We start from the raw sequence: 8,369 nt of genomic DNA on the forward strand, positions 1-8,369 counted from the left end.
GGAGACCGTGCCAGGATCCCGAGGTCGGGCTCCGGGTGACGGTGCGAGCCCGGCCTACAGCCGCGGTCCCGCAGCCCCGCTGACGGCCCAGACCCTCCCCCCAAGTCGGGCCCTGCGCTGGGGGGCGGATTCCCAGCCCCAGGGACCCTCAGGCAGCTGTAGGGTGCGGGGGCTGGGCCGCCGCCCCGCGGGTGCGAAGCGCAGCCGGCTTCATTGAGACCTTTTGGAGAAACCCCGGTCTCCTCCGTGCCACTCGGCGGTCGCGTCCCACCCGTGCCCCCGGGTGCCCCACCGCCCACGTTCTGTGGCGCTTGGGTCCTGAACCTTCCCGGAGCCCGCGCGTCCTTCGGCCTCCGCTTGCGGGCGCCAGAGGGACCCCGCGGGCCGCACGCGGCAGTCCTGGGCTCCGAGCCCCGCGGCCCCGGGGGCTGTGCTCGTTATGCGCCTCGGGGCCCGGAGCCGCGGGAGGGGACTGGCCACCAGCGCCCCTGCGGGTTTGCGCCGGGATCTCCCGAGGCTGGAAGGCAACTCGGGAGGACCTCTCCGCGCCGGGCCCCGGGGGCGAGACTGTCGGGCCGAGAGGCAGGGCGCGCGGGAGCGGGAGAAGAGCCCGCGGGGCGACACGCAGGCTGCGCGGCCGGAACGGGATCCCTCGGCTCGGCCTGGCGTCCTGAGCCGCGCCCACGACGGGGACCCGGGCTTTCACCACCGAGAGGGGACCCGGGCACGTGGCACTGAGGGCCGCCCCGCAGGGGAAGGAGTAGCGGGCCTCCGAGCTGGAGGAGGGCCCCTGGGGCAGTGTCTGCGGTGTGGAGCTCCGAGGGGAGGCGGCGGCGGTCAGGGGCCCGACCCTTCCTCCGGGCGCCCTCTGAAGCGCTGTGTCCGCCAGAAGGCGCTATGGGGGACCCCTGCGCGCCCGCGGGGCCGCTGCGACCCAGAGGTGGAGGGCTCTGCTGCCACATCCCTCTGCCTTCTTTCAATCCACTCCGCCGGCCCAGGATCCTGGGCAGGGGAGACTTCAGGCGTGGTGGAGTCTGTGGCTTCCTCCTCCGCCCCAGGGCTCGGAGGTATCTAAGAGCTCTGGGGCTGGGCAAACACAAACCCTCAGAGAAGGAGCCCAGGCTGGCCAGCCAGCCGGTGGGAAGATCCGGGACGCCGGGCTCCTTCCCTCCTGGCCTGGGTGTGAGAGCGCAGAGGGCAGAGAGTCCCCCACGATTGCGGGGGGGGGGGGGGCTTCCACTGTAAATATGCAGTAGGTGCAAGATACCTCACAGGCATAGGTAATAGTAAGACATAATAAAAATTATTAGAAATGGATGAGTTCTGAACATTACCTTTATCCTTAATATAGTTAATTTAATTATAAGTTTGTGTCATTTACATTTTAATGCTGCGTTTAACAGTCCGCTGGCGAACACCTGAACACACAGTGACCAGCGGGTGCCCGCCGGCTTCCTGGGCTCCTGGTGGAAGTGGGTGGCCTTCCGAGGTCAGGCAGGCAAAAGAGGCTGGTGGGGAGTGGGCCTAAGTCCGAGCCTGGTGCTGTGCTCAGGACCCTGGACCACCTGTGGAGTCTCCTGGGTCTGTCCTCTCCCCAGACCAAGGCCATGAACTGCTCTAGAGTCTTCACCTGAACGTGAAAAACTCCCCTAGGGGTGGGCAAGAGTGGGCCTCTGGGTGGGTGCTGAGGGGGTCCTCAGAAGATGCAGGACAACACTGGACAGGGGCACGTGGCCCATCCACCCCTTGACTCTGAGCCAGCAGTCTGCCCTGCCTTTTTAAATAGCCACCCCTGAAGCAGGCGGGTTGGGGAGCAGAGGGGCGGGGTCGGAATGGGGGACTCCCGACTCGACTCGGAAGAGAGGAAGGCAGCTCTGGAACACACGTGGGCTCTGTGGGCTCCGAGCTGCTCCGGGGGACACGCCGCAGGCCCCTGTGGGCTGAGCTGGCATCTCAGCTTGGATGGGGGGGACACTCTGCAGCAACACAGGGCTGGCATTTCAGACGCTTCCTGCAACGCTCCCAAGTTGTGTTTTGGTTTCGGTTCTGTGTTTTCCACAGCCCCTGCAACGCTGTCCGTGTCCTGTTTCTTGGTCTGGAAGGTGTTTTGTGGAGGACCTCACTTTGTGACAAGGCACTGGGCTGTCCAGATGGGATGTGTGCACTTTTCTTTTGTGGCTCCACACCCCACATGAGGTATAGGGGTGCGTGGCTCCCACAGGTTGTCCCCAGAGCGGAGGAAACGGGCTTCTGGCTGCCACCAGGTGAGAATCAGCAGGACCTCAGACAGGCGACCCTCAGAGCAGAGCCAGGCTATGGGACTTCTCCTTGCCCCTTGACATGACGCTGGGCTCGGGGTGGGGGCGGGCATGGGGCAGCTCTGACAGCAACAAGCCCCAGGGGGCCTCCGCCGAGTGACTCTGCTGACAGAACCCGTCTACCCATTTTGGCCAGGGGACAGGACCCTGCTGCCCAGCTCTGCTGGGGGAGGGGCCCTACCCAAGTGGCCCCTCCTGCCCTCTTCTTGGGCACCTGTGCAATAATAACCCTGCCTTAAAACAAGAAACTGTCCCTTTGCAAAGCCCTCTGTCCATATTCATTCATTTGCCCATAAGGCATGGCCGGGCGACTGTCCTCAGTTAACTCACGAGGAAACCGAGGGGGGTCCAGAGAAGCCCAAGACCATACACGTGTCCAGTGGAGGGAGAGGTGAGGGGCAAGCTATGGCCTTGGCGTGCCCAGCCTTGCTCTCTCTGCACGGAGTGTGGGATCCCTGGCCGGCAAGGGCAGGAGCTCTCTGATCTGTGACACTGGGTGGCAGAGGAGCCGTGAGAGGAGGGACAGAGGTCCAGCCGCTCACACCCAGCGGCAGAGGCACGTTGGGCCCGGTCACAGAATCCCGGCTGGGGGGCTTCTCACCTGCCGCCCATGGAGGAGACGGGGCCCCTGCTTCTCCACAGAATTTACAAGTCCACGTCCACTGGGAAGGCCCTACTAAACCCACCATGGTCATGGCAGGGCCTCCCCGGTCATGGTCATGGTCAACGGTTGTTAGCTGGGCCAGCGGGGCCCCTGCAGGCCCCCAGACTCTCTGTTTCTCTCCTCCGGGCTGGCCCAGGCTCCCATGGGACAAAGCTCAGGGTGGTCTCTCTCCTGCCCTGCCCTCCCCTGGAGTCCAACACCGGGGCCGGGGTGGCGACCCCAATAAATGTGAGTTTTATGGACATGAACACGAGCCCTTCTTGGGAAGGCTCGTCTCACTTTTCTCCGAGCGGGAGTTTCTGGGTGCCAGGCGGAATCGTGGGCATGTGGTACAGTGTAAATATTCATCAGGTTTACTCTCAGTTCAGCAAATATTTCCAGAGCGTCGACGGGGGGCAGGCCGGCTGCCGGGGCTGGAGAGGACTGAGGCGGTGTTCTCTGTCCCAGAGAGCATTCCGTCTGTCTCCCGGGCGGCTCGGGTGGAAGTGTACCTTCAGGGTAGCAGGCGAGGGCCAAGGGGACCAGAGACACCCAAGCCAAGGCAGAGGGGTGCCTGGGTCTCAGCAGTCAGGAGGGCCTCCTGGGAGGTGACGACCCTGGAGAGGGGTGAGGGCTGGCGTGGCCCCTGCTGGGGGCGATGGGGGCCTGCAGGCCGGCTGGGGGCCGGGGTCTCCTCCTGTGGGCAAGGAGGCCCAGCTGTAACCCTGCATGTAGGGGTCCTGCCTGAGAACCTTTCCTTGGGGGGCGGGCTTGAGGGGAGCAAGGCCTGCAGAGGGGGGCTGGCTGGAAGGCCGCTGCTGGCAGTGCTGAGGGATGGTTAGGGGAGCAGCGGGGACAGGAAGACAGATTTGAGAATAGGTTAGGGGGTTACATGGTCGGGACTTGGTGACTTGGGTTGAGGAGCTCCCAGAGGGAGGAGCTCGCGTGAGTCCTGGTTCTTCCCCGGTGGGGCGGGTGAGGGGGCCACTGGTGGTGTGGCGCCGCCCCTGCGCCGGAGGGACACCGTCGAGGCCCACAGGGACACACGTCTGCCAGCCGGGGGGGCGGCAGCAACGAGGTCGGGGTGCTTGTCCCGGAAGCCAGCACTTAGGGGGCTGTCCCGTGCTGTCCAAGAAGGGCCTGGTGTCCAGCCCGGCGGAGGTCGGCAGTGCAGGAGAGGACGGTCTGAGTACCCGGCCCCGGTGTTCCGGCGAACCTGCTGCAGGATTTCTGAACTCCGCACGGAAGGACGTGGAGCGGGCTCTCAGCCATTCCTGCCACCGCGGCCGTCTCTGCCCTCCGAGGGCTCGTAAATTCGGAAGGCGGTTCTCGGACAGCCCTGGAGCCCCTGCCCGGCCGACCCCAGCGTGCTTCGACGTGGTTCTCTCCGTCAAGCTGGCAGCATCTGGCTGGTGCGATGGGGGCCAGGGCCCCAGCCCGATGCTTCCGCGCAGGTCAAGGTCACCATCTGCCAACGGTCAGGAGAGGGTGAGGAGAGGTGTGGAGGTGTTCCGGAACGCAAATGGTGTGGACCCGCAGGGGATTAGAGTTGTTGGAAGGCCTGGGCTCGGAAGCCATCACTCAGGCCGGGAGGGAGGAGCGGGGGCTCCTTCCCATAGAGCGGGATCCCCCCGCCCTGGGGACCCGCTGCCACTGACGAGCTTGGGGTGGGGGCCCGGGGTTGTAGGCTGCCAGGTGCCTGGGGCTCGGGTCGAGGGGCTGATGCCGGGAGCCCCTTGGGCACGTCTAGGGCACGGAGGAGACTCCACGAGTCAGCGGCTTCTAAGTCTGCACGAGACAAGACGCCTTCACACGCCTTCCTCCGTTCGGTGGGGGAAGCAGCCTCCCAGAGCACGGCAGGCGGGATGCTCGTTTTTATTTTACCTGCTTTACTGCCTCGGCCGAAGCGGCTCCGCGACGTCCAGCCGCGCACAACCTGTCCAGCCGCGCACAACCTGTCCAGCCGCGCACAACCTGTCCAGCCGCGCACAACCTGGCCTTCTGAGTTCCCACTCACTCCCTTGTGCACTCAGTAAAAACTCTTCTGGTGCCTGCTACGTGTCGTGGGACGCTCTCCCAGACAGCGGGGACTCAAGAGCTTCCCAGGTCTGGTGGTTGGAAATTTCTTGGTTTTAAGTTTCAATTTCATGCACTTTTCCTGAAACATTGGCATCTACGACCGGTGGCTGTAGGAGGATCCCTCCAAGACCGTGTCTGGCTGGGCCCGAAGCGCGGACATTAAACGACTTATGGTTCAGCGAGGCGGGATTTCGGCTTTCTGGGCCCATCCCCCCCACACACAACAATGTTGGTAAGGGTCCAGGGTGAGCCCCGTAGGGAGAGAAGGGCTCAGCTTGCAAAGTCGACCCCCCCACCGCTGCATCGGCCCCACCATTTGCCAGCTGCAGGACCCAGCGTGAGACGTACGATGTCATCAGACGGGAAGGGGGGGCACCCCGCGGAGGCCTGGCGTGGGGCCAGCACAGATCAATGGTGGCGGATGTTATTATTATGGTGACGTAGCTGAGTTCCTGGCAGGACTGAGCCAGTCCGGGAAGGGTCCCTGAGCCCGGAGGGAGCCCGAAAGACACGCAGGAAGCAGGGAGCTGTGTCTTGGTTGAGGCTGCACATCCCACCTCTTTCTTGGGCAAGCTGAGTCAGTGTCTGAAGCCGGCAGATCCTGTGGGGCCTGTGGTCCCTCCTACCCTCCTGGGGATGTCATCGGGATGTAGGGGGAGCTCCCGGGAGAGGAGAATTCCTCAAACCCCCCCTGTGTGAGTGTGTGTGTGTGTGTGTGAGTGTGTGTGTGTGAGTGTGTGTGTGTGAGTGTGTGAGTGAGTGTGTGTGTGAGTGTGTGTGTGAGTGTGTGTGTGAGTGTGTGTGAGTGTGTGTGAGTGTGTGTGTGTGAGTGTGTGAGTGTGTGTGTGTGTGTGTGTGTGTGAGTGTGTGTGTGTGTGCAAACGCGTACAGTGGGGGGAAGCCGTACACTGTTGGGCGTCTGGGAGGAAAACAAAGGAATAAAGGAATAAAGCCCTCCTACTGGGATGTCTTGGGGTCAAAGAGCCTCTTTCTGGGAAGATTTTCATTTCCTGTTCCATTTCCTGCTCAGCACAGGGACAGCCCAGTGTTCGGGAGGCACGGTTGCGGCAGGAAAACAGGAAGCTGGTCAGAGCCGACCTCCACCTGCCACCCCACCGATCTCGGGAGCAGCCCAGTCAGGGGACGGGCACTCGGCTGGGGTCCCCAAGCGGTCCCAGTTCAGATTTAGCCGTGCCCTTCCCCATGGCTCTGGAAACCAGAGGAGCTACCATGGCGGTTGACCTCCCGGGGGAGGGGGACCATGCAGGCTGTGTGAGGTGTGACTGCGGCTCCCCAGCTCCCCGTGCCCCTGGGCGCCGCTTGCTCATCTCCATTGATTCTATCCTACCTGGGGGGCCAGGATAGAGCTGGGCACAGGGGGTGGCCCCAGGAGGAGCACCTGCCTGTCTCGACCCCGCGGCATCAGCAGAAGAGACCATCGCGGTTCTGGAAGCTGCAGCACAGACTGGATCCGTCCCCTCCCACCGCGGCCACTGCCCAGCCTCGGGTCTAGGCCAGGTCCCCACAGGCGCCGCAGGTGGCCTGTCCTTGCCTTTAGGCCCCGGGCTTCTGTGACCAGCACCGATCCGCTCTGTACGCTCACCTGCACGTTCCAGACACGGGGGGTGTCGACCCGTGGCATCAACAATCCATGGACAAGAGCCTTTCTCTACGCCCAGGTTGGTGGCCCTGGAGCGGGTCCTAGACCTCCTTGGGAGGCCCCACGGGCCTGAGCACCAGCTGCCCACTGCAGTGGCTGGCTCCATCCCTCAGCCCTGTGTCCCCTTTCCCTCCTCGACCACTTTGCAGATAAACCACCTACCAGCGTCAAGCTCTGCTTTTGGGGGAACCCAGCTAATGGAGGGGTGTCTGGAGAGCACACAGCCGGACCCTGACCAAGGCTGGGGATCACTGGGGGAGTCTTCTCAAAGAAGTGATGTTTCAGCTGAGCTCTGAAGCAGGAGTGGAAATTTTCTGGGTAGAGAGTTATTTTAAGTGAGGGAAGGCAGCATGTGCAAAGGCCCTGAGGCAGCAAGGTGTTTGGGACCAGCTATAGCAGAGAGTGGGATGCACAGGGGTGGATGTGGAGATCCATAGGGCCTTCTTTGTAAAGGTTACACTAAAGGTTTAGGCTGCACTAGCATCGTGGGAACCATATAAGAGTTTGGAGCAGGTGACTATTTTAGAAAGATTCTGCTGGCGGAGTGGAGAACGGATCCGGCTCTGGCACCAGTGGAGGCAGGAGGATCAGTCAGGCTCTTGTCCTGGCTGGAACGATGGCTAGGAGCAAGAGCGGAGGCGGGCAGAACATCCCAAAATTACACCACGTGGAGAATCAGAGTCCATGCCGTGAATTACGACTGTATTTAGCTCCCGGCCTCTGCGCTGCTCTGGCGAGCCCAGCCACCCTGAATCCCGTCCGCGGGCGTCGGACACAGCACTGCTGGCCCCTTGTCCTCTGTCTGCTTGTTCCTCATGTCAGCGTGGGGACAGTCCCAGCACTCATGTTTTGTGGCACTGGCCCAGCCGCAGCCAGCTGTCTTGTGGCCGCCTCCCACTGAGCAGAAGTGGAGGAGACCCTGCCCAGCTGCCGGCTGTGGCCCGTGGGAAGTAGCCCAGATGTCGTGGACATGGTCCTTGGTGGCTGGCTGGGTGTGGGCTGCCCCAGAGCCGCGGTGCCCTCTCTCCTCTGCAAACCTCAGACACTCACTCAACCTCACGAGTCCTGTTTCTTCATCCATGAAAGGGATTTTCCTGCTTCCCAAGAAAGTATGTCAGGAGGGGAAGCTTGAACCAGGCATGGACGGGACGTGGGACCAGCACGGAGGGGGCGGGGACAACCAGGAGGGCTGCTCTTAACCCAGGACTGGGCCTTCCTCACCCCCGCAGCAGTTTGCTCCAACAGTGGGCAACAGCGCGTCCAGGGAGCCTCGTGCAGGCCCAGCTCCCCCCGCTTCGAGTGGGGCTGGGCTCCACGGCCCTGGGCGGGCTGTGGGGTGCGCTGCAGAAGGGGCCCGCATCTGAGCTGGAGCCCGGAGCGGCTGGGAGAGTAACTCAGCAGGACGGAGCCCTGGTCCCCTTCTGCGGGCCAGGTTCAGGTCGCCTCACAGCCGGCACCCGTGGACAGACCCTCCTCGCGGGCAGCCGTCATCCCCGGCTGGGGAGCGTCTCTTGGACCCCCCAACGGTGTTCACTTCCCCTTTAAGTGGGGGGGATGCCTCCGAGAGGTAGGGGAGCTCCGAGCCTGCTCTCAAGACGTTTGCTGCATTTTGTTGCAGTGTCTGGCTGGCAGGTCCAAATGCACACCCCCCCTTCCCTACTCTGTCGTG

Source organism: Mustela erminea, chromosome 18, assembly GCF_009829155.1.
Source record: "Mustela erminea isolate mMusErm1 chromosome 18, mMusErm1.Pri, whole genome shotgun sequence".
In the NCBI taxonomy this organism is placed as follows: Eukaryota; Metazoa; Chordata; class Mammalia; order Carnivora; family Mustelidae; genus Mustela; species Mustela erminea.